At 38.0% G+C, this 25,994-nt stretch overlaps 1 pseudogene across 1 annotated transcript; it reads right to left on the bottom strand.

Moving 5' to 3' along the window:
• Window positions 1-15,664: 15,664 nt before the first annotated feature.
• LOC308265097 (protein MIX23-like) lies at window positions 15,665-16,092 on the bottom strand (annotated as a pseudogene). Its single transcript has one exon. The product of its transcript is annotated as a protein MIX23-like (transcript).
• Window positions 16,093-25,994: the final 9,902 nt, after the last annotated feature.

The following is a 25,994-nucleotide window of genomic DNA, read 5'->3' as shown; positions in this document are numbered from 1 at the left end:
TTTTTAGGGAGTTTCTTTACCCTTTTGTTGCCTGTGCCATTGAAATCATATCCAAGAAATCACTGCCAATTTCAATGTTGTGAGGTTTTATGACCCAGATTTTCTTCTAAAAGTTTATAGTCTTAAGATTTATATTTAGGTCTTTTATCTATTTTGAGTTGATTTTATTCTTTTCCAATGTAATTATTATTTTTCAACAATATTTAGTTAAAAGATTATTATTTTCTCCACCAAATGTTCGTGGAACCCTTGTCAAAAATAACTTGACAATATATGGAAGAATTTACCTCTAGGCTTTTATTTAACTCCAGTGGTTTATATATCTGCCTTTAGAACAGTACTACACTGTTTCAATTATTGTAGCTTTATATGGTTTGAAATCAGAAAATATACATCTTCTAGCTTTGTTCTTTTTCGAGACCATTTTGGGTATCTAGAGTCCATATTCCATATTAGGATAGATTTTTTGTGAAAAATAAATAAATAAATAAATAAATAAATAAATATATGATAGTTTCACCTTAAAAAAGAAAAAGAAAGAAATATTCTTTGGTAAGAAAGAAAGCAAAAAGAAATATTGAAATGTTATCTTTAAGTTATGAAAAGCTTGGTATCAGACAAATGAAACTGTTATGTGAGATTATCAACGTTAATATTGGATAAATTGTTATAATACTAGATGTCAACTACTAAACCAAGCATGGGAAGGAGGGATGGGGAGGGAACGGGGTGGGGATCGGGTAGGGGCTAACTGGGCGATGTGTGCATGTATGTCTACAAAAGTATTATTTTTATTCCATTATGATGTATGAATGCAGTGTACCAATAAAATAAATTTTAAAAAATAATGAGAAAGTCCTAGCTCCCCTTCTCTTTCCACTTGTTAATTACCTTTAGCTAGATTAATTTACGTTACAATAGCTGCTTGCTTCTTGGCTGAAACCAAGTCCTTCCACAGGTCTGCCCTTCACCCAGTTTTTGAAATATATTTATTAATGATCAGAGCTTTCTCAAATCTTCCTAGGCTATTTCCAATACTGGTACAGTTTAGGGTTATTTTTGCTTTAGGTCATGCATTGCTGTACTACTTTCTTTGCTAGAGCTGCCAAGTGGTGTATGTAATAGTACTGGCCGAGAAGCTTTTCAAGGTTTTCTTGCCAAATGTGTGTGGATTTGTTTGCTTCCTGCATGATAGTTGGCTTAAGCTTGTAAGGACTGGCTATGTGGCTATCAGGCAGTAGCATCCATTTCCCCTGGGTTTCAGTTGCCTTTCCATTTTTAGCCATTCCTGCTTTTGGGACTCACTGGAGGTGATGTGGTCAAATACTCAGGAATAGGAGTGCTAGCAAGTGGTCAGGTGTCATAAGGGGCTTCTGGGCAGCCTTTTTGGCTTCACTGTCAGCCTTGGAGTTTCCTTGCACCTCACACTGGCCTCTCTTTGATGCCTTCTACAGTCTACAATGGCCGCCTTTGTTAGTTTTCTTCCTTTCAGATAAACAAAGTGAAAGATTTTTTTATCTAAGTCTGGGAGCCCTCAGGCAGGGGCAGTCAGCAGTTGTCTTTTGAGTTGCTGAAAGACCTGTGGCTGCTCTTTTTTTTTTTTTTTCTTTTCTCTCTCACAAAGGGATCTTTATTTCCTCCCTTTGTAGATTCATAGAGGGATTTTGCTGTGACAGCCAAGTTTGGAATCCAGATGGGGTAGAACCCTACTACTCTCAGTAATTTCTGGAGATATCTCCAGGTAGTGGACACTGGGATAGGTTGAACTGCCTCTTTCCATCCTGCCTCCAGTAGTCTTTCCTCTCTCTGGATGGTGAACCCCAGATATTTCACTTTTTTGTTGACAGACCTGGGCTTTCTTCTTAGAGACTTTCTAACCATAGTGCTCTAGAAGGGTGAGTAGCTAGCCTGTTCCTTTGGTACAGCCTTCAAGAGTCTTGTGTCTGAGAAGGTTGTCAACATATTGGAGGAAGGTTCAATCCAAGGAGTGGTAAGGAAAGCACTTGAGGTTATAGGCCAGGGCTTCTCTGTAAATGATGAGGGAAGGGAGGTTTTTTTTTTTTTTTTTTTTTTTTATGGTACTGGGGGGTGGAACCCAGGGGTTTTCTACCTCTGGGCTACACCCCCAGCTCTATTTTATAATTTATTTGGAAAAACGGTCTCACTAAGTTGCTGAGAGCCTCACTAAGTAGCTGAGGCTGGCTTCAAACCTGTGCAATCCTCCTGTCTCAGCCTTCCAAGCACTGGGATTACAAGCATGCACCACCATGCCTGGCTCCGATGAGGGACTTTTTAAATACTTGGGGCAATTGGGTCCATGGGAACTGGCTTTTGGTTCCAGTTTTTGTATCCTCTCACTCAAAAGCGAACAGTTCTTGGCTAATGGGAGCCAGATGTATGCTAAAGGTTCTTTTAGATTCAGGCACATGAACCAGGTCACAGTGGTGGGAAGCACATTGAGAAGCATGTATAGGTCGTACACGCTAAGATATAGGGTGACAGTGGCTTGGTTGATGGCTTGCAAATCCCGAACCTGTCAGTGGTTCTGGATTTCTGGCATTTTGAGTGGCAAGAGAGGAGAGTTCCACTAGGACTAACACAGCATAATGATACCATGTTGTTGGAGCCTCTCTTGTGGGGCTCCTGGATTCCCTCCTGGGTCAGTTGAGGGACTGGATATTGCTGTTACTGCACTGGTCAGGCGTCAGGGTTAATTTCAATGATCAGTCATGCCTGGAATCTGGCCATTGCAGGTGAATTGTCCTTGGCTCATACAGTGAACCATTGGGCTGCTACCTCTGGGCTAATGGAATCCCCCTTTTTCTCCTTAAACAGTCTCTACTCTTAGAGCATTTTCAGAAAAAAAATCACCTGAGAGGTAAGTACTTGCAACTGTATTTTACCCTTTTCTGAGAAAACGATGGTTGTTCTGACTTTGCTCAGGAGGTCCTGACTCAGCAGTGAAACTGGACAGTCTGGTACATATATAGGAATTGGTGAATTACTTTTCTTTCCCCTAGGGTGCATTTGCGAGGGGTGATAAAACATCTGCTGGGAGGCTTTTTCTGTTCCTCCAATTATGTTGATATGTTGTTTAGTGTGTGTGTGTGTGTGTGTGTGTGTGTGTGTGAACTAGAGATTGTGTCCCCTCCCCCACGGTATCATTTGGGTCATGGACCCCTTAGGGGCTTCAGGACCTAGTCCTCTTCAGTCATCAAACAAATCGGCCTGGCCATCTGCTAGAAGAGGAGCTGGGGAGGGGCCTCATGACTCCTCATAAGGCCCTTGACCTTTCTTAGGGCATTCCATCTTTCAGTGCCCAATTTCCTTGCAGAAGGCATGGTAGAGAAGAACATTGGTCATGGTGGAGAAGAGCCCTTTTTCTTTTGGATGGCTCTGGGCATCGAGGATGAGGGGCCCTTTGACCAATTGTTTTTTGGTTTGGCTGACCATGGAGCACTGCACTCCATGCTGCTGTGATGAGGTTGGCTTTTTGTTGCATTTTCTGATCTGCTTCTTGTTTTTCTTCAATACTGCCTTTGAGGAAAACCTTATTTGCTACTTCAAGGAGTTGGGAAGCATTTCTTTTTGCAAATCTTTTAGCTTCTGCTGTTTTTTTTTTTTTTTTTTGTTACTGGGGATGGAACTCAGGGGCATTCTACCTCCAAGTGACACCCCAGCCCTATTTTTTATTCTTTATTTTGGAACAGGATTTCATTGAGTTGAAAAGGGCCTCACTAAGTAGTTGAGGCTGGCTTTAAACCTGCACAGTTCTCCTGTCCCGGCCTCCCAAATGCTGGGATTACAAGCGTGCGCCACTACGCACGCACGGCTAGCTTCTGTAGTTTGTGATGGATGTCACTAGCACTGTAGCTAACAAAGGCAGTGTTAACCATTTGTTGGTTTTGGGTGTTTCAGGGTCAAATGGAGTAAAGGTATGACAAGCTTTGCAAAGGCACTCATAAAAGGCACTGGGGCTCTCATTAGGCTTTTGAAGCACCTCTCCAACTTTGGCAGTATTGGTGGCCTTAGTCCCCTTTTGATGTTCCTAGAGGAGGCCTTCTCGCAGTGCCTCCAATCTTGCCATTTCTGGATCATTTGGATCCTATTGGGGGTCTGTTGTCGGCAGGCATTTTTGAGTATAAGGGCTTTTGCTAGGGCTTTTTTTTTTTTTTCTGGCCCAGCGGGTTGCTGCTGATAGAGTATGTCATCTTTTTTCAGTGTTGAGAAGAGTCAGGAAGAGCTGGCGACAATCAGGTCAAGTAGGATTGCACATTTGAAAGATGGGCTGGAGGAGAACCTCCAGTTTTCCAGTAGATGAGGGAGTATAATGTTTCCAGATCAGAGATCCATTGTAATAAAAGTTGATACACAAATGTTGGTGGGCTAGGATGCACCTGTTCTTGTCCCTCCATAGAGGGGACTCCATGAATCTGCCTTAGAGGTAACTGGCCACCAGATGGCAGTAGGGTTTCATGAACAGGGGTTTCATGGGATTGATTATGAGCCCTTCAGTTCCAAGAAGGGCCTGTCAGTTTTGGCATTGGCAGCAGTGGATATAGCAGTGGTGGTAGAGGGGAGGACTCATTGGTAGTCCAATCACATGTTCCTGTGGGGCTGGCACAGGAGGATGATGGAGTTGGGGTCCTGCTCACCAGACTGGATGGCTGGTTGGATGGGCCAGGAGGTGGTGATGAGTGTGGAGATGCTGAAGGTGTCGGGGTGATGGGCAGCTGCTGTAGTGTCTGGGAGATATACAGCAGTAGCAGGTCTGGTTCCTCTGGGACTTTCCAAAATGGATGGTAGTTGGACTTTACCAGGTTGTTTCCTCCTGATTCCTGACTGACCCTAGAGTCCTATCTTTTGGTGACTAAGATCAGGGAGATTGGATCTCGCAGCCATAGGGGTAGGGGTTTGAACCAATTGGAACCAACTGGTAATGTAAAGGAAATGGTCTGAACATTCTGAGCTGCCTGTGACTTGGTCCCAAATGCATCAGGTGACACCAGAATCTGATGAGTCTTTTGGTGGACTTTCTCCAAAGGTCATTTTACCTCACAGAGTGTGCGTGCCACCTTCCTGGGCTTATAGCATCCACAATCACCTGTGAATGCCTTTCCAAAATTCTTGATCATGAGGCCTAAGGGATCACTCTTTTTCCTTCCCTTTCCTGCCTAGAGTCTGAACTAGTGCTGTGATGCCTAAAATAGATAACAGACAACACTTGCTTTGTCCAGTCCCAGCTGTCCTCCTCGTGGAGGTGTTTCACCCATCTTTTAGCATAGGCAAATTGGCACCAACCTCTAATCCGGTCCCACCAAGGACTTTTTAGGTCCTTGCTGGATTGCCACTTAGCCATTACAGGATGGCCCTGGATCCAGGCAGTGGACGCAACACTTGCTTCGGCCCTGGGAGATGCAAACCAGCGTTCGACCTTGATGTCCATCTTAGTCACACACTTGCATTAACCATTCATACACAGCCAACCTGAATCCTGAGCTTAATTCTGCTTTTGTGCCTCTTGGACACTACTTGGGGAATTTCCAAGGAGGTGGTCTGCTCCCTCTGCCATTGTTCTGATAGCGGGACCTGACTGAGCCCCCAGGCAGCCTACTGGGATTCTGATGTCAGCTTTGGACAATGACCTGTTCTCTCTCAGCAGCTGTTAGTCCTGGAGCCAGCCATCTCCAGGTGAGGTCTCCCACACCGTAGTATAAAGACTTCCAGTGCATTCAGTGGGTCAGCATCTGCAATGGGGATGACTCCTGAAATAGACAGGAGGAGGCAAAGCGCCCTGGGTCCTGTTGCTGAGACCAGACTGGCCCAGAAGTGCGCCCTGGCTGCCTCTACCAAAATGTTGCAGGAAGCTAGGTCCTTGGAGAACAAGAAACAGAGGCTGGAGTAGGATAAATCAGGTCCCTTCATTCACCCTGTGGCCCAGAGAGGAAAGCTCTGAGTCTGAGCCCTAGCCCAGAACATGCAAGGTTTTTTTTTTTTTTAATACAATTATTAACTTAATTTTAAAAGGGTGGAATGAGTAGGAAATTTTCACCTAGCACAGCAAGATGCATAATCAGAACATCTGGTTAGTCTGTGCATTGTTTCTCTTTTCTCTAGCAGTTACATGCCTTATCTTGCTGGACTTAACTGCTTATCTTACTGTCTTAGCTGCCTGGAGAGGAGGCCTTTTATTTTATTCACCTCAGATGGGGTCTGTGAAGAAGACTTTAGTCTTCTTACTCCTAGGCTTCTAGCAAAGAGCCATCTTCAAGAATATAGCCTGACTCCTGCCTCAATACTGTATTGAGTATTAATAATTAGAGCTCTGGGCTCTCTTGAAGAGTAAGATTAGTAGTCACCATTAAAATTGTGTGTTTGTGTGTGTGTGTGTGTGTGTGTGTGTGTGTGTGTGTGTGTGTGTTACTGGGGCTTGATCCCAAAGGCGTTCTACACCCCTAGCCCTATTTTTATGTTTTATTTTGTTTTATTTTTGAAACAGGGTCTCACCAAGTTGTGGAGGGTCTTGCTAAGTTGCTGAGGCCGGCTAGGAATCTGTTCCTCTGACTCAGGCTCCCAAGTACTAGGATTATAGGCATATACCACCATGCCTAGCATACACTAATTATTTTTTTAGTGATTTAACTCATGGTTGTTTGTTATTGGCTCCCAGGCTATTGTATTTGCTAAAGAATTTACTCCTATCAGGGAATGGGTAACTAAAATATAATTTCTTCATTTAACCACTGTTAAGGTGTTTTACTTTTTTACATTTCTCCTAGTGTCTTGTTATAAAAATAAATTTAGAGAATAACAATTATGATAAAACTACTAATACTTATTAAATATTTACTGTGTGCTAATCATTGTACTAAATGTGTTGAATATGATGTATTTAACTTGATCTTCACTGCATTTCTATTAAAGGCGATTATGATACCAGTTTTATAGACAGAGAAATTGAGGTTTACAGAGGCTAACTAACTTGCTCAGGTTACACAAAAGCTATTGGAACTGAGATTTGAACCCAGGCAACCAGACTTCAGGGCCTTAGCTCTTAACTACTCTGTTGTTCATCAAGCTGCTGCCTTCTGTTTTATATATAACAAAGCCTATTTACAGTTTACATTTTAAAAATTACCTAATTTCATTTCCTTTTAGAATCGGTATATATATATATGTATGTACAGGGATTTTTGTTTCTATTGTAATCAGATTTTATTCCTTCACTTTTGTGGTTTCCAGTTGATTTTTTTGCACATTTGCAGCTTTTAGTATTTTTATTCCATATAAGTGGATTGTGTCACTTTGGTAACTGTTCTTGCTTTCAAGTTGGAGGTAGTCAGTTTCTGTACCAGTAGATAAATAAAGCAATTACAGATTTTTTGGAGGTTTATATTTTAATTTGGGGGCAGATTTGCAACTCAACTCACAGTTTGTTTTAAATACATATAAAGTTAAATTTTACTTTTAAAATGTACAGATGGTAGAATTCTGGAAACATCCTGTGTAGAAGAGAAAAAAATCAATTTAAAATTGGCCAAGAGCCGGGTGTGGTGGTGCACGCTTGTAATCCCCGCGCTTGGGAGGCAGAGACAGGAGGATCGCGCAGGTTCGAAGCCAGCTGTGCGCGCTGGCTTAGGAGACCCTGTTTCCAAATATAAAATGTAAAAAGAGGTCTGGGAGTGTAGCCCGGAGGTAGAAGGGCTTCCAGGAACCCCAGTACCACCAAAAAAAAAAAAAAATTGGCCAAGAGAATTTTTTAAAATTATAAATTCATATCTGGGTTGTTGTTGAATTAAAAGTTTTTCATATTTTATTTTGTCTATAGAGTCAACTAATAAGCTTTTATTGACTAATTTTAGAACGTAATATCTAAGTCTATAAAATAATCTTCAACAATACTATGCTATTTTACCATTTTTTTAAACACCCTGTAAAATTTTATGTGTGACAGTCTCTCTTCTGGCTCTCCACCTTGTGTAAGCCTCAAGTTTTGCCTCCTTTGACCCTATTTTCTATAGTCCAACTACTTTCCTCATCAAATTTGTGCCACCAGCCGGGTGTATTAGTGCATGCTTGTAATCCCAGCATTTGGGAGGCTGAGACAGGAGGATCGCAGGTTCAAGGTTAGCCTCAACTACTTAGTGAGGCCCTCTGCAATTCAGTGAGACCCTGTTTCAAAATAAAGAATAAAAAAATAATGCTGGGGGTGTAGCTCAGAGGTAGATGCTCCTGGGTTCCATCCCTAGCATCACCAAAAAAAAAAAAAAAAAAAAAAAAAAGTTCCAGCAGAACTATGAAGATGAAGATGCCCCTGGATGGCATGTTGGTTTCAGAGCTAACTCACCTTTCTAGATTTGTGCTTTCTTTTTTATTTATGCCCTAGGAATATATTTCTTAGTTTTTCTGATTCTGCCATACATTAAAAAAATTTTAAATATTTAATTCAACATTTTTTAGTATATCTCCGACCATGAGTCCACATTGCCAGAAATATGTCCAGTTTGTTCTTCTGCCAGCCTGGGTATTTTACTTGAACCTGCTGATTGTAAAACAGTTGGCCAAAGAACTCTATTTTATTCTAGTGTGCCCATCTACTGACTGGGAAAGTGCTTTATATTGACTATAATAAGAGAGAAATATTTGTTTGAAGAAGTAATCAATGACTTCCAAAAGAACTTTGGAAAACTTTTTTTTTTTTTTTTGGTGGTACTGGGGTTCCTGGAAATCCTTTTACCTCCGGGCTACACTCCCAGACACACACACACACACACACACACACACACACACACAAACACATATATATTTTAAATTTGGAAACAGGGTCTCTTAAGCCAGCGAGGCTGGCTTTGAACCTGCACATCCTCCTGTCTCCGCCTCCCAAGCATGGGGATTACAAGCGTGCGCCACCACGCCTGGCAAGAACTTTTGAAAACTTTTTAACTGCAGCCTTATTGAGAAATTTTTTTCCTTGAGAACAAGTCTTTTAAATGGGGCATGAAGTATTGTTTTCCTTTGCACCTTATTCTGAGATAAATAGGCTTCAGGGATTACTTGTTCTATGCCTGGGTTGTCATGTTGTAAAGCTCAGGTAGGAGCAGAAGCTCTAAGAATATTTATGACATTAAGGCTAAAATTACCATGAACATGTCAAAACTTATTTGTAGTAGCATTTTGCCAAGTTTATTATGAGGACTTAGCTTCTTTAGAGAAGCTTTAAAGAGATAACCTTGTTTTATCAGTTCTCTATAAGTGGGGTTTTAAATGTTTTTCTGGGGGCATCTTAGGCTTAAAAATTTCTTTGTTAATAAAATTTTCTATCAGAGAGGTTTTCTTTATGTATGTTTTCATTTTTTAATGAAAGAAGTCATTATTTGTTATTGAAAATGGTGCCTGTAATTTTTTTTATTTTGCTCACTTAGCAATAAATTTTAGGAGGATATCCAGAAGTAGAAAGTAACTCAAGAGTAGCGTTTCTTTTATTTCTTTTTCATATAGTCTTGATTATGATTATGTACATAGGATATATATATATTTTTTTTTTCTTTGCTTTCTAACTGTTAAAATAATATTTTGGTTGAAAAGATACTTAATCCACATTTTCACAGCAAGTGGTGTTAATTTGGTGGTGTTAGTCAGTTTTCAGTCTGTGCTGATAGAAAAGATGAGCTTGTGAAGGAAACAATTGCTTGCTTTGTAGGTGGTGATGTTGAGTAATGACTAAGTGCATTCATTTGCACAGCCAGTATGACTCCAGACTATGTCCATGCCTTTTCCTTAAAGTGGCCTTTGTGATTTTGTGTGCATCACTAAATCATCTTCAAGTCTTGCAAACCTCATTACTTGTTTATAAAATCAAGCAGCTGTTTCAAAGCACTCTCTGCATAGCAGGGCATGGTGACACATGCCTGTAATCCCAGTACTTGGGACGGTAATACAGGAGGATCACAGGTTCATGAGGCTCTTAGCAATTTAGCGAGACCCTGTTTCTAAATAAAAAAATAAAATAGGGCTGGAGGTGTATCTTGCAGGTAGAATGCCCCTTGATTGAATCCCCAGCACCCCTGCCCCAACACACAGACTTTTTCCAAGAAGATTTAATTTTAATATTTGGAGGGTCATTTCAATGAAAAGAAGATTATGCAATTTGTGTGTGGATACTGAGACTTTTTTTTTTTAAACCTTCTTTCTATCCTTTTTAAAATTGAGTAAATGCAAAGATTTCCATAGTACTTTTTGGTTGGTCTTCCCCAGAGTCCTTGCCACCGGCATTTGGCTTTTAGCTCCAACTACTAGGTCCTTATGTTTTATCAAATCAAGTAATGTCTCTGATACTTGACAGCTGTCTTTCAGAGATGAGTCTGCATCTGTGAGGTTGTGACCTTTGCATTTTATTTAGATTGATCTTTTTCATTTTGTTTTAGATTTAATGAGGAAGGGGCCTAATCCCTAATGAATGGTATCTAAGTTGTGAAGAATCTTTTGAATTTGGATGATTGGAAGTTTTGAATACATGTTTACTATTAAAATTGTCTCTGAGCCTGTCTTTTCTTTTGCAGGATACATGAATATATTAGTTGTATAGAACCTTTAATACATAGACTTTCGCCGGGTTTGGTGGCAAATGCTTGTAATCCCAGCATTTGGGAGGCTGAGACAAGAGGATCACAATTCATGGACAGCCTCAGGTACTACTTAGGAGGCTCTTTGCAATGCAGCGAGACCCTGTTTCCAAATAAAGAATAAATTAGGGCTGGGGGTATAGCTTGGAGGTAGAATGCTCCTGGGTTCCATCCCCCATACTGTGCACGCATACGTGTGTACACACACACACACACACACACACACACACACAGACTTTTATTGTGCTAATGTAAAATGCTTCTCTGATGGTTCTTCTGAAAACTGGATGGTTTTAACACAGAGAATTTTAGCATTATTATCTGGTAAAAAATACTACTCCATTTAAAATGTACAATTTATCATTTATATGTATACACATATATACATGTAGAATCATGAATTACAGTTTGACAGTGATATGTAAAAATGGGGAGATCATTGAGGAGGCAATAGGATTATTTTTGGAAGATAAAAGTATCTAAAATTCAGTTAACAGTATACACTAAATACCTTTGATGTATATGGAACTATATTAGATGCCAGGTAGAATTTATAGCTATCCATAAATTCTTATCTCTTATCTATAAAGACCCTACAGCCTATAGTTGCTGAGTATAATTGTTGTAGTAGTTCAGAGAGGAGATACTATTACAAGACAAAGATATTAGAGAAAATCTTCTGATATAATGGTCTGAGACTGGATAGAATTTGGACATAGAGGTGTAGAGCATATAACCAGTAGAGGGAGCCTGAGAGAAAGTGTGAAATTGCAGTGTGTTTATTTTTATTTAATTGAAAGACCAATTTGATCATAAAGAAGAACAAAATTTTGTCACTTGAAGGAAAATGGATAGAACTAGAGAATATTATGCTAATTGAAATCAGTCTCAGAAGGCCAAGAGTTGAATGTTTTCTCTTATATACAGAGAGAAAATAGGAAACAAAAGGGATTTAATATAATTAAGGAGAGGGACTAGTAAAAGAGCGGAAGGGAATGGGGTCAGGTAAGGAAGAAGAAGAATTGATGAAGGAAATTGGTTAGTGCTGTGTTCATATTTGAAGGTATTACTGCCAGTGTCACTAATGTGTATGGGGAGGTGAGTAGCTGGATGGGATCAGAAGGGAAATATACCAAGACTTGTGTGCATGTGTGTCTATTATTATTATGAATCTTACAAGCATTAAAATGGAGGGAGATCCCCGCGCTTGGGAGGCAGAGACAGGAGGATCCCGCAGGTTCGAAGCCAGCTGTGTGCGCTGACTTAGGAGACCCTGTTTCCAAATAAAAATGAAAAAAAATAGGTCTGGGAGTGTAGCCCGGAGGTAGAAGGTCTTCCAGTAACCCCAGTACCACCCAAAAAAAAAAAAAAAAAAAAAAAAAAAAAGGAGGGAGAGAGAAGATTGGGACTAGGATATTGAATACCATTGTGAGGAAACTAAGAATTATCAATTGTGTCTCAGTTACCCACTAAGCAAAATAATTTGGCAGATAAGACTACAAGCACTGGAGGATCTAAACTTTTATGTTTAACTCGAGGTTTTCTATTTGATGGCTTAAGAATTTTATGTCTCAACACTCTTTGTAGCTCTGGGTTTGTCTGTGTTGACAGAGTTTTTAAATCACACAGTCATTGATTTTTATAAAATTTTCTAATGCTTAAGATCTAAAAAACTTAATATTGCTTGACTTATTGATCAAGAGATATGTAGAAAATTATTTTATCGAGAATTCTGGGAAGATGGCGACCGAGAAAAGCGGGGCTTAAGAGCCCCGCTAACAACCAATCTCTATTACCACAAAATCAGTGCCTTTCATAGCCAGAAAACACCATCACCAGAGAAACAAAAAAATGTAACTACAAGGGACAGAGAAAAAGAGGGCTGGAAAAACGGGACACCAGAAAGAAACCAGACTGTAGTGCTGTGGCAGGCGCCATCTTTTCTTGCAGCACCAGGCCCCAGAGAGGAGGGGGACTCAGAACGGAGCTCAGAGCCACAGAGGAGATACGCCGGCCTCATGGCCGAGAACGCGGCAGCAGCGCCTTACTGCCGGCGGCAGCGGCGAGTTCACTGGGACGGCTACGGCTACAGACCAACGCACTTAACAGCCCACCAGGCTCCAGAGAGGAGCGGCGGGCAGTGAACCGAGGTGAGCCGCTGCGGATCAGCCGGGTGGGATTCGGCAGATTTTTCTAAAGTTCCCAGTGGCTGGGCTCAGCACATGCTGCAGGGACTCAGAGCGGAGCTCAAAAACAGAAAAGGAATACGCCAGCCTCATGGCCGAGAGCGTGGCAGTAGCGCCATATTGCCACCGGCAGCAGCAGCAGTGAATTCACCGAGTCCACTACAGCTCCATCTGCGCACTCAACAACAGTGAGTCAAATTGAGGGCCCCAGAGGAGAAATCCCAGTACTGCACTCCCAGGGACTTGACCCAGTGGGGGAGTGGCGGTGGCAGAGATATCACACCATAGGAGAACGCCCAACCTGGCACCCCCCAACAGTCTAAAGCAGCCTCTATTGACTCCCTGGGTCTGAGACTCTGTGATACAACCCAGTAAAGGAGTAATGGGGTCTGAGATACCACAGACTCGAGATCCAGAGCACCTTAAGTGAAGTTGTAGTGACCCAGAGAAGATCCCAGAGAAGGCACAAACTTCCGAAATCATGGAAATGAGGAATAACAATGGAGCAATGAATTCCCACAACCCCACAACTTCAGAACCTGATAAAACAGAAATTCAGAGATTTCTAGAAGATCAAATCAGGAAAATAACTGTAGAAATAATAGAGGTGTTAAGAAAAGAATTCAGAGAGAGCCAAAAAGAGATGAAGGATGCAATTAATGAAGTAAAGGCCTCAATTCAAAGTACAAACAACCGATTAGACCACATGGAGAATAGAATCTCGCTCTTAGAAGATGATCATTCCAAAAATGAACACATAGTTTCTAATCTAGAAAAAAATATCCAACAGTAGGAATCTGACATTGAAGAAATATGGGCCCATTTTAAGAGAGCTAACCTAAGAATAATTGGAATAGAGGAGGGAAAAGAAGGTGAAACCAAAGGGATCAACAATCTCTTCAAGGAAGTAATAGCAGAAAATTTTCCAAACATAGAGCAAGAGGTCGATACACAGGTCCAGGAAACTTATAGAACTCCTGTTAGAGAGGATCAGAGAAGAGGATCCCCACGCCACATAATTGTCAAAATGACCAATGTGGAAGCCAAACAGAGAATCTTAAAGGCAACAAAAACAAAGGGCCAAGTGACCTTCAGAGGCAAACCAATTAGAATCTCTCCAGACTTCCCAAACCAAGTCATGAGAGCCAGAAGGGCTTGGAGTAACATATTTTAAACTCTGAAAGAAAACAACTTCCAGCCAAAATTTTCCTACCCGGCAAAACTTTCTATCAAATTCGAAGGAGAAATAAGAAGCTTCTGTGACAAACAGAAACTGAAGGAATTTATGTCTTCAAAACCAATGCTAGAGAAAATACTCAAAGAGATTAACTACAAAGAAGAAATAGGTAACACACACCAGAACCAGAGAAACAAGATTTTCCATCCAACAGACAACTAAGATTGGTTATCTGTGGAGATTCATTATTTATGTTAGTCTTTTACCTATCTCTAAATTGTGTTTGCTTTTATTATTGTTAATTCTTAGGATTTCTAGTTGGAATATAAATATACCTTCAGATATAGCATTTAAAAATATTTTCTCCCATTCTATCAGTAACTTTTAACTCTGTTTACATTGTCTTTGGATATACAATATTTTTTTTTTATTTTCTAGGGAGTTTGTATACCCTTTTGTTGCCTGTGCCATTGAAATCATATCCAAGAAATCACTGCCAATTACAGTGTTGTGAGGTTTTATGACCCAGATGTTCTTCTAAAAGTTTATAGTCTTAAGATTTATATTTAGGTCTTTTATCTATTTTGAGTTAATATTTGTATATGGGATTAGGTAAGGGTCCAATTTTATTCTTTTTCATGTAATTATTATTTTTCAACAATATTTAGTTAAAAGATTATTATTTCCTCCACCAAATGTTCGTGGAAACCTTGTCAAAAATAACTTGGCAATATATGGAAGAATTTATCCCTAGGCTTTTATTTAACTCCTATGGTTTATATATCTGCCTTTAGAACAGTACTACACTGTTTCAATTATTGTAGCTTTATATGGTTTGAAATCAGGAAATATATATCTTCTAGCTTTGTTCTTTTTCGAGATCATTTTGGGTATCTAGAGTCCATATTCCATATCAGGATAGATTTTTTCTGAAAAATAAATATATAAATATATGATAGTTTCACCAAAAAAAAAAGAAAAAATATTCTTTGGTAAGAAAGAAAGCAAAAAGAAATATTGAAATGTTATCTAAGTTATGAAAAGCTTGGTGTCAGACAAATGAAACTGTTATATGAGATTATCATTTTTAATTTTGGATAAATTGCTATAATACTAGATGTTAACCACTAAGCCAAGCATGGGAAGGAGGGATGGGGAGGGAATGGGGTGGATCGCCTGGGGGCTGAGTAGGTGATATGTGCATGTATGTCTACAAAAGTTTTTTTGTATCCCACTATGATGTATGAATACAGTGCACCAATAAAAAAAAAGACTAAAAAAAAAAAGAAAATTATTTTATCATCACTAACAAAAATTTTAATATTTCACAAGTTTTTTTAGCTGAGAAACTGAGGGTATATTTCCTGGGCTTGCATGCATGAGACCCTGGGTTCTATTCCTAGCATCAAAAAGGAAATAAATAAATAAATAAATAAATAAATAAATATTTTTTAGTTAATTTTTCCAGAATATTATAATAGTTATAAAAACTTTTATAGAATTAGCATAAAATAGTAGTTGATTATTTCATAATTATCAGAATTACTTAGACTTGAGGTCTTGGAACTAAAATCAGTAAAAGGTCTTGGACTGTTGGCTAAGAAATCATCTTAGAAAGCTTACCCTGTTGGCATCTATCATGCTTAGTTCTGATGAGATGACCTGGTCCTTTCAAAAAATTATCTGTATTCATTCTTTGGAGGTTTAAAGTAAATTTTACAGTGTTCATTAAATACCTCCTAGCTCCTATCATTTACCATTTCTTCAATATTCAGTTCTGAACTGCATCTATTTTAATTTTGTCTTTTTTTCTAAGTTGTTTTAATAATGTTAAATCATCCAAATTCTTTTTTAAAAATTATTGTTACTGCTGAGGTCTGATCTATACTTTTTTTTTAATAACTATCCCTACTGGCATGAACTACTATCAAAGATTATAAAGTTGTTTACAGGTTTGGCTGGCATCAATTTTCCCTGCGAAAGAAGGTGTTGAAATTGTAGCATTTAATTTGTGTACTATTCTGTCATCAGTTATCCTCACTACTTTGAGTAATTCCTGGAACTTGGCATATTCCTCACAGTTCACACCACCACTGGGCAACACCATATTGTACCCAGTTAAATTTTTACTTTTTCATATATGCTTTTATTTGGCACATTGTAATTAGACATCAAACTGAAGTTTAGAGTGATATATTTATATGTAATTATGTTATCATAATTATATTATCAATGTATTATATAATTAATATGTTATAATAATTTAGATTATATATTATGTATAGTGATAACTGAGAAAATTTCTCTTAAGATCAGGACAAGACAAAGATGCCCACTGTCACTATTCCTATTTAACATAGTGCTTGAAACTCTAGCCACAGCAGTACAACAGGAGAAGGGAATTAAAGAAATACAAATAGGGAAAGAACTGAAATTATCTTTGTTCACTGATGACATGACTTAGAAGATCCAAAAATCTCAACCAGAATACTTCTAGAGGTGATAAACAGCTTCAGCAAAGGCAGATACAGAAATCAATATAGGAAAATTACTAGTATTCTTGTATACCAATCATGAATCCACTGAAAAATCCAGAAAACAATTTTATTCACAATAATCTCAAAAAAGATAAACTACATAGGAATACATTTAACCAAGGAGGTAAAAGACCTCTACAGTGAAAATTATAAAACACTAACGAAAGAAATTGAAGATCTTAGAAAATGGAAAGACTTCCCAAACTCTTGGATAGGGAGAATAAATATAATCAAAATGGCCATCTTGCCAAAAGTGATCTACAGATTCAATACAGTTCAGTTAAGGTGTGTGTGTGTGTGTGTGTGTGTGGTTCTGGTGCTTGGAATCTGGCCATTCCAGAACCTAGGGGAATTCTACCCCCAGCCCTTTTTATTTTTTGTCTTGAAATAGGGTCTTTCTAGGTTGTTGAGAGTCTCACTGAATCAGTGATGTTGGCCTTGAATCTATGATACTCCTGGTTTAGCCTCCCAAGTACTGGGATTATAAGTTTGTGCCACCACTTCTGTCTCAGTAAAGGTTTTATAAATGTAAAATTATAGATTGGGTCTGGTGGCATATGCTTGTAATCTCAGTACTTGGGAGGCTGAGACAGGAGGATTGCAGGTTCTTTTAGTGAGGCCCTCCACAACTTAGTGAGATTCTGTTTCAAAATAAACAATAAAAAATAAGGTTGGGGTATATCCCCAGTACCGTAAAAACAAAACAAAACAAAACAAAACAAAACAACAACAAAAATAACCAAGCTACTTTGTATACCATCATGAATACATTGAAAAAAAAATCCAGAAAACAATTTCATTCACAATTATCTCAAAAAAGATAAATTACTTAGGAATACATTTAACCAAGGAGGTAAAAGACCTCTAGAGTGAAAATTATAAAACATAAAGAAAGAAATTGAAGATCTTAGAAGATGGAAAGTATAGATGGAAGATCTTAGAAGGAAGATCTTAGAAGATGAAAAGATTCAATAGTATCTTTTAGATACTATTGAATTTAATTTAAAGATATATTTGCAATTAAATTGAAATGAATGAGTTAAATTAAACATTTTAAGTTTAAAATTAAATTAAAATCCTAAAGCACCTCTAAGAAATCACAATTAATTCAAACAACCTTGTACTCATCTCTGTATCCAAAGGATGAAATAGAGGACTTGAGGGTTCGGTGTCTGACAATGTGAAGTGAGGGAGACAAGGTAGATGTTTACATGCTATAGCCATTGGCTTCTTAATAAGAGAAGAGGGTAGGACAGCCTGCTGGGAAGGCAGAATTACAGCTTTCACAGCTTATAGACAGTGGGATAGATCCCTGATAGTTTCTGAGAATAGACTTTTTTTCTTTTTTGCGGAACTAGGGATTGAACCTAGGGACATTCTACCTGTGAGCTACACCCCCAGCCCATTTTTTAATACTTTATTTTTGAGAAAGAGTCTCACCACATTTCAAAGGCCCTCAGTAGCTGAGGCTAGCCACAAACATGCGATCTTCCAGTCTCAGCCTCCCAAGTACTGGGATTATAAGCATTTGTCACCACGCCTGGCTGAGAATAGACTTTTAATGAAGAGACAAGTCACAAGTATAACTTTACAGGAACTTATATTAGTGTTACAGAAGCATGGGTATAAATAGATACTTCAGAATAGTCTACGTTTTGTTTAAGGACACTTCCTGTGGCTTTTGATGTGGGTTGTTGATATTTAATATTTAAATATCCTATAACTTTTAGTATCCTACTCATTTATTACCATAAACTACCTTTTGATCTCTAATAGTGAACAGTTTAGATCTATGTTCTAACTTTTGCAAGACTTGTAAAGGAGAGTGTGGAAAATGGGGGTTGGCCTGAGGAGGGAGTAGAGGAGTCTCAGATCTTTGCCTTGTCCTTTAGAAATTATGTCCCTTTGGTTGTTGACCACTTTCCTCAGATGATCCCTGCTTCGTTATGACTGTAAAACTGCGATATTATATATGGATTATGAGATGTTCATTTCAGATGTTAGGAATTGAGCTCTAAATTTACTTGACAGAAACCAAACGTATTGCTGCTCAGAGATTTTGATGGATTCGTAGCTAGAAGACCTGGGCTTCACTTTTGGCTCCTTCTGTTACTGCTTGTGTTGTCCTGTGCAAGAAATGTTTTTTCTCAATATGGTATTTCATTAAGAAAGGGAAAATAATCATTCCTATTGAGGTTGTTGCAGTGAGGATTAAAATGAGATACTAAGGAAGCATTTTATTACACCTCAAAGAGCTACTTAAATGTCAAATGTCATTAGTGAATTGGGAGTTGAGGCAAGCAGGGTGTCAGAAGTATCATTTCAATTTCAGGTTGAGCATCCCTTGTTAGAAGTGCATGGGATTAGAAGTGTCTGAGATTTCAGATTATCAGATTTTGAGCATCTGTAATCCCCAAATCCCAAACCTGAAATCCAAAACTTTTTGAGCATTCAACTGATACCTATAGCTGAAGTGTAGATCTTTAGTTGTAAGCTCTGTGAGGACAGGGCATTGTCTGTTTTGCACTGCGGTATATGCAGTATCTCTTATTCCATTTTATTTATTTGTAAGTTGAAAACCTCTTAAAAGTTTTTCCTATTCACATTTTTTCTTAGAAGTTTTATTATTTCTTCTCCATCTTAGGAAAACTGATGTGAGTAGAGTATAGCACACTATCGTGTAGCCAGATCGATAAGTCCTCTCTTTGTGGATGAGTCCTCAGAGGTAAAGAAGCGGAGGTAACAACAAAGTTTTGTTTTTAGTTCTTTGTCTACCAAAAAGGGAGCAAGATAATGGCTAGAAATTCAGGGGACACAGATACTGGAAAGAAAAATGTTTGGGTGATAGTGAGACAGATAGCCAGGTATTTAGGCATAGGAGTTGAATGCAGAAACCCAGAAAAGCAGTTTGTCTGGGTTCAGGACGAGATGATCCAGACAGCAGTGGGACACGTGAGGACTTACTATGGAGACATTCTGTCACAACCAGATGTGCATACACACAGGCACATGGAACATACCTTCTAGGTTGCATGTTTTCAAAATCCTACCCTGTTTATATTCTTATATGTGTAAGTTAGTGCTTTAGCGGAGACAGGTGATAATTAAGACCATATTTTCTGATAGTACTCTGATAATTATTTTAAGTATATTAACTATATTTTTCAAATTAGTTTTTCCTAAAGAACTATTTGACCCTTCATCCTAACTCTTATATATGAGCAATATATTTGATATTGAGCTAGCTACTGAATCTCTTTTGAATTTTTATTGTTTTGTTTTTGGTCAGCTCTAAAGTAGAATAATACTTACCTTGGATAGTTGTTGGGTTGAGAAAAAAATACAACAAAGTACCTAATTCAGTGCCATGTACATAAGCTAGTATGTTAATTCTTTATTATCTTTATTAAGTATGTATTATATAAAATTGTTATACTTTTTTTTTGCAGAACTAGGAGTTGAACCCAGGGAATTCTACCTCCAAGCTACCCCCCCAGCCCATTTTTTATTCTTAATTTTGAAATAGAGTCTCACTAAGTTGTGGAGGGTCTCATTAAATAGCAGAGGCTGGCCGAGAAACTATAATCTTCCTGTCTCAGCCTCCCAGGTACTGGGATTACAAGCATGCGCCACCACGCCCAGCTAAATTATGCTTTAATACAACTGGTAATGTATTTTTATTTCAGCATTACTACAGACTTGTGAGTTATGCATTACACTACTCCTTTGACATGTGATATCACTAGGCAATAAGAATTTTTCAGTTCCATTATAATCTTTTTTTTTTTTTTTTGGTGGTACTGGGGTTCCTGGAAGCCCTTCTACCTCTGGGCTACACTCCCAGACCTATTTTTACTTTTTTTTTTTTTTTTGAAACAGGGTCTCCTAAGCCAGCGCGCACGGCTGGCTTCGAACCTGTGCTATCCTCCTGTCTGTGCCTCCCAAGCGTGGGGATTACAAGCGTGCGTCACCACGCCCAGCCTGTGCCACCACGCCCGGCCCCATTATAATCTTATGGGACCACTATGGGATACCTGGTCTGTTGTTGACCAAAAAATTGTGATGTGGCACAGGGATGTTTTCTGTTGAACAGTGGGGGTAGAAAGAAGATAAGCTAGAAGAAGTTGTGTTTGATGGTAAGTTTTATATTTCATTGAGGCAACTTTGTCATCTATGTAAAAAATGAGCTTAATTTAGTGGATTTCTTAGATATCTTTTTCATTTCAAATATAGTAGCAAAAAGAGCTTAGACTGTGAATAATTTGACTCTTGGTATAGAAGGAATAATATGTTTCGTTTCCTGAAGTGAAACTTGGTACTTGGATATTTTAGTGACTCTAAAGGTAAACTCAATGAAAAAAAATCAGGCTTAAATTCTTCTCTTGTGGGGTTGGTAAGTGATCACACTAGATTTTAAAAATTAAATAGAGAAAATATTGTGATGTTTTCTTTCCTTAGTTTTTATGTTGCTCTAATGACAATATTAGTTGATGAATTCTCAGTAAATGTGCAGGAGTGGTAATGTATGGGCACACTTTAAGGTCAACTTGGAAATAGCAATTTATTATCATTTATAGGGGAAAATTATTGTTTTGAACCACTCACATCGGTAATGACTAATTATGGCAGGGTAAATTTTTTTTTTTTTTTTGTGGTACTGGGGGTGGAACCCAGAGGCCTTCTACCTCCGGGCTATACTCCCAGACCTATTTTATATTTTATTTGGAAACAGGGTCTCACTAAGTTGCTGAGAGCCTCACTAAGTAGCTGAGGTTGGCTTTGGACCTGTGCGATCCTCCTGTCTCAGCCTCCCAAGTGCGGGGATTACAAGCGTGCGCCGCCACGCCCGGCTTCGACAGGGTAATCTTTACTTTCAGTAGAAGATATGATAGGAGAGTGAGAAGAGCAGTAGGATGACAACCAGGAACCCAAGGTCTACACTTGCCTTTTCTTCTAAAAATTGATGGTGGGACCTTAAGGAACTAATTTAATCTGAGTTTTAGTTATTTTCTCTGAAAAACAAGAGAGAATTTAATATTAAGGATCCTTTCCACCTGTGGGAAGGGAGTTTTGTGATAAAACATAAGTACTAAGGAAGAACCTCAGGACTATTTGGTTAGAACCAGGCTAGTTGTGCCACATTTAGCAAGAAATTCACACACACACACACACACACACACACACACACACACACACACCTATTGTCATTTAACATGATTTACTGGAATTTGAGATCCAGAGACAGAAGATGGAATTGAATACATTGTTGGTAGAATTGCAAATTAGTGCAACCACTTTGGAAAACAGTATGGGGGGGGGGCTCTGAAGAATGATCCTACCATATGACCCAGCTATACCACATCTGGGTATCTACCCAAAAGAATGGAAACTAAACTACCATACTAATGCGTGCGTATCTGTGTTTATAGCTGTACAATTCAGAATTGCCAAACTATTGAACTAGGCAAGATGTCCATCAACAGATGAATGGATTATAAAACTATGGAATTATACAATGAAGTTTTATTCATCCATAAAGAACAAAATTATGCCATTTGTAGGGAAATGGATGGAACTTGAGAACGTTATGCTAAGTGAGGTTAATCCAAAAATGAAAAAATTGATGCTAGGCGTGGTGGCGCACACTTGTAATCTCCACGCTTGGGAGGCAGAGACAGGAGGATCGCGCTGGTTCAAAGCCAGCCTTGCTGGCTTAAGAGACCCTGCTTCCAAATAAAAAATATAAAATAGGTCTGGGAGTGTAGCCGGAGGTAGAAGAGTTTCCAGGAACCCCAGTACTACCCAAAAAAAAAAAAAAAAAAAAAAAGAGCCCATGATTTGCTATTTGCCGGTAGTGGTGGAGCACGCTTGTAATCTCCACTCTTGGGAGGTGGAGACAGGAGGATCACGCAGGTTTGAAGCCAGCCGCGCTGGTTTAAGAGACCCTGTTTCCAAATAAAAAGTATAAAATAGGTCTGGAAGTGTAGCCCGGAGGTAGAAGGGTTTCCAGGAACCCCAGTACCACCAAAACAAACAAACAACAAAACAAAAAAAAACCCCTAAAACAATAATATACCCACACCCCACACCTCTGGCCCAGTTTCTTTGTTTATTAAAACATTTTGCTTGTGGGGTACATTTGTTGCAGTTGATGAAGCAATATTGTTATATTATTATTAACTAAATCCATAGTTGACATTAATATCACATTAAGATTTATGTTGTAAAATTCCATGTGCATTCACAAATGTATAGTGTCATTTATATACCATTAAAGTTCATATGAAATATTCAGTACCTTAGAAATCCTCTGTGCGGTTGTGAAGTACAAATAAAAAGCTTTTTTCTCCTAGCTTTTCCAGGTTGACACCTCTGAAAAGCTACTGTTAATATTTTTTTGCCTTTTCAAAATTGTAGTTTGACTCTTTAATGAAACAATTTTCATTTCTTTTTCTATATGTACATGTAGATGTTTTTACATTATAGTTTTTTCACATATCACATATCATATTTTTGTGCCAGCATGGTAAACAATCTTGAAGCGTTTTGAAGAAATAAATTTCTTCCTTAGGTAATATAAGGACCAAGTCTACATAGCATTTATTATTGAGTACTACTCTGAGAAGAATACTCCTATAAGGTAACATATCTAATGATATACAGTAGCAACACTTTGATATGGAAACTGAATGTTGTAACATATGATTTAAGCTTTTAGGATTATTGAAAACGTAATAACGTGTTATTAACTAGAAGATGCAGCAAGTGCTCTGACATAGGTATATTTGTACTCTGTTGATTTCATAAGTACCTTTGTCCAAATAGAAAAGCTTTTGCATAGTATTTACAAGACAATAATAATTCCTCATCCATGATATTTTAAACCTCTAAGCAGCTTTAATTGATTGTGATTAATTATTTTCAAAAACAGATATTATGTTTTCCCTTTGAAAAATGGAGTTTGAAAAAAATGTGAATCTGTGAAGTTGTAAGGATGTTTCTTGAAAAAAATAGACATTGTTTTAAACTTTCCCATAAGTTTTCCAATAAAATTTTACAAGTATTTGTCATGGGAAAATATTTTTTGGAGATTTCTACATGATGATTTATTGGTATTTATTATAGAAATAAAAAATTAGTTACTATTTAATTGCCATGGCATGGTAGGCTTTTTTTTTTTTTTGTCATACTGGGGTTCCTGGAAGCCCTTCTACCTCCGGGCTACACTCCCAGACCTATTTTATATATTTTTTATTTGGAAACAGGGTCTCTTAAGCCAGCAAGGCTGGCTCCGAACCAGTGCGATCCTCCTGTCTCCGCCTTCCAAGCGCGGGGATTACAAGCGTGTGCCACCATGCCCGGCAAGGCTTTTAAACTTAATTGTGAAAGAAGTAAAACTTAGACAATTTAAATAAATGAGTGGACTATTTCTTTGTTATTTTCTATTTCATTGCATGAAAAGTAGCATGCTTTATTAGAAAATTATATAAATCTGTTTTTGTAAACATTTTTACTTTTATTCATAAGTATTATTAAATAATTCTGATATGTTGAACTTTGGAACCCAGGGGCATTCTACCTCTGAGCTACACCACCCCCCATCTTATTTTTTATTCTTTATTTTTGAAACAGGGTCTCAATAAGTCGCGGAGGGCCTCACTAAGTTAGCTGAGGCTGGCTGTGAACCTCGATCCTCCTGTCTCAGCCTCCCAAATGCTGGGATTACAAGTGTACACCGCCACAGCCGGTGATCTGTTGAACTTTTGATGAATCCTTTAAAAATAATTTTATACCCATGTTGACAGAAAAATTATTAAAAATAGCCAAAGAGTAAAAGCAACCCAAGCATCCATGTCCATGAACAAATGACTAGATAAGCAAAATGTGATGATACCACACAATAGAATATTATTAGCCTTAAAAATGTAGAAAATTCTGACATGTGATACAATAAGAATGAATTTTGGAGATATTATACTAAGTAAAATAAACCAGTTACCAAAAGACCAATACTGTGTGATTCCATAAATACTGTATGATTCTACTTATAGGAGGTACTTGGGCTAGTCAAAATCATAGCAACAGAAGGGTAATGGTGATTGATGGGGGTAGGTGGAAGGATGAAACAGTTGTTTTATTTTTTGTAGAATTTCCATAGTTCAAGATAGAAAAGTTCTGAAGATTGTACAACAATGTGAATATACTTTACAGGACCTAACTGTATGCTTAATGGTTAATATGCTAAATTTTATGTATGCGTACTTTACTTACTGCAAATAAAAACTATGAAAAACCTATTTATTTATTTAATTATTATTATTTTTTGGTGGTACTGGGGTTCCTGGAAACCCTTTTACCTCCGGGCTACACTCCCAGACCTATTTTTATACTTTTTTATTTGGAAACAGGGTCTCTTAAGCCAGCACACACAGCTGGCTTCAAATTTGCGCAATCCTCCTGTCTCCACCTCCCAAGCGCAGGGATTACAAGCATGCACCACCACGCCCGTTTTATGAAAAACATATTTAAATAAAGAAAAATAGATGCAACCATTTTTGTCCACTGAAGTAGCTAGCAATTAATGGAGAGGTCTTGGAGTTTGAGAGTATTTTCCTAGGAATATTATATCTAATTTTTAAATATTTAAGAATGTGCTGCTGATTTCACTTGACAAGGGTGTGAAGAGGGGGACAATCATTTTGGTAATAATTGTCTGCTCTTAAATTATAGATGTAACAGTTTTTATTTCTAGGGAAAAGCTTTCTTTTAAATACTATTCAATCATTTAATTATTGAAGTTTTATGTATAAAATATATATTTCAGTAGTTTAATCCAGAGATTATAAGGTTAGGCAATACAACCGGCAAAGTTAAAAGGTACCCACATCACAGTGCTAAGATACAGGTTGAAAACTATCAGTGTACCCATAATAGAATTTTCAGACTGTTAAAGCAACCATGGATTTCTCTTAGTGTATAGAGGCAATTAGCACACTTAAAATTGCTTCTATTTATTTTTCTCAGAATGATAAAATTGTTTGATATCAGGAAACAGTAATTGTTTAAGGTTAGACACCAAAATTAGATTATCATTTCCAACATCTATTAGTTAGCAATTGAGTTCTGAAACAAGAATCAAAAGAATATGTGAGCTTGTGCTTTGCTATCAGCAGCCATCAGCTTTTGTTTGTAGTACGTTTATTATGGTTCTTAAAAATGAAACCAAATATTATTACAACAAACTCACTTCTGTATATAGGCATACTGTTTAGTTATATATACGATGTATTTTCATTATGTTAAAAATGCAAAAGTAACCACGGTTCCTGGTCAGACCTGGGCAGAGATTTTTATTTTTTTTTTTAATTTTTTTATTGGTGCATTATATTCATACATCCTATTGAGGTAAAAACTTGTATGTACATACATGTATACATCATCGATTTAACCCCTACCCAATTCCCACCCCTTT

This window comes from Muscardinus avellanarius, assembly GCF_963383645.1.
Source record: "Muscardinus avellanarius genome assembly, chromosome: 7".
Taxonomy (NCBI): domain Eukaryota; kingdom Metazoa; phylum Chordata; class Mammalia; order Rodentia; family Gliridae; genus Muscardinus; species Muscardinus avellanarius.
Note: the sequence above shows the minus strand (reverse complement) of the source record. Positions and strands in the feature narration are given on the sequence as shown.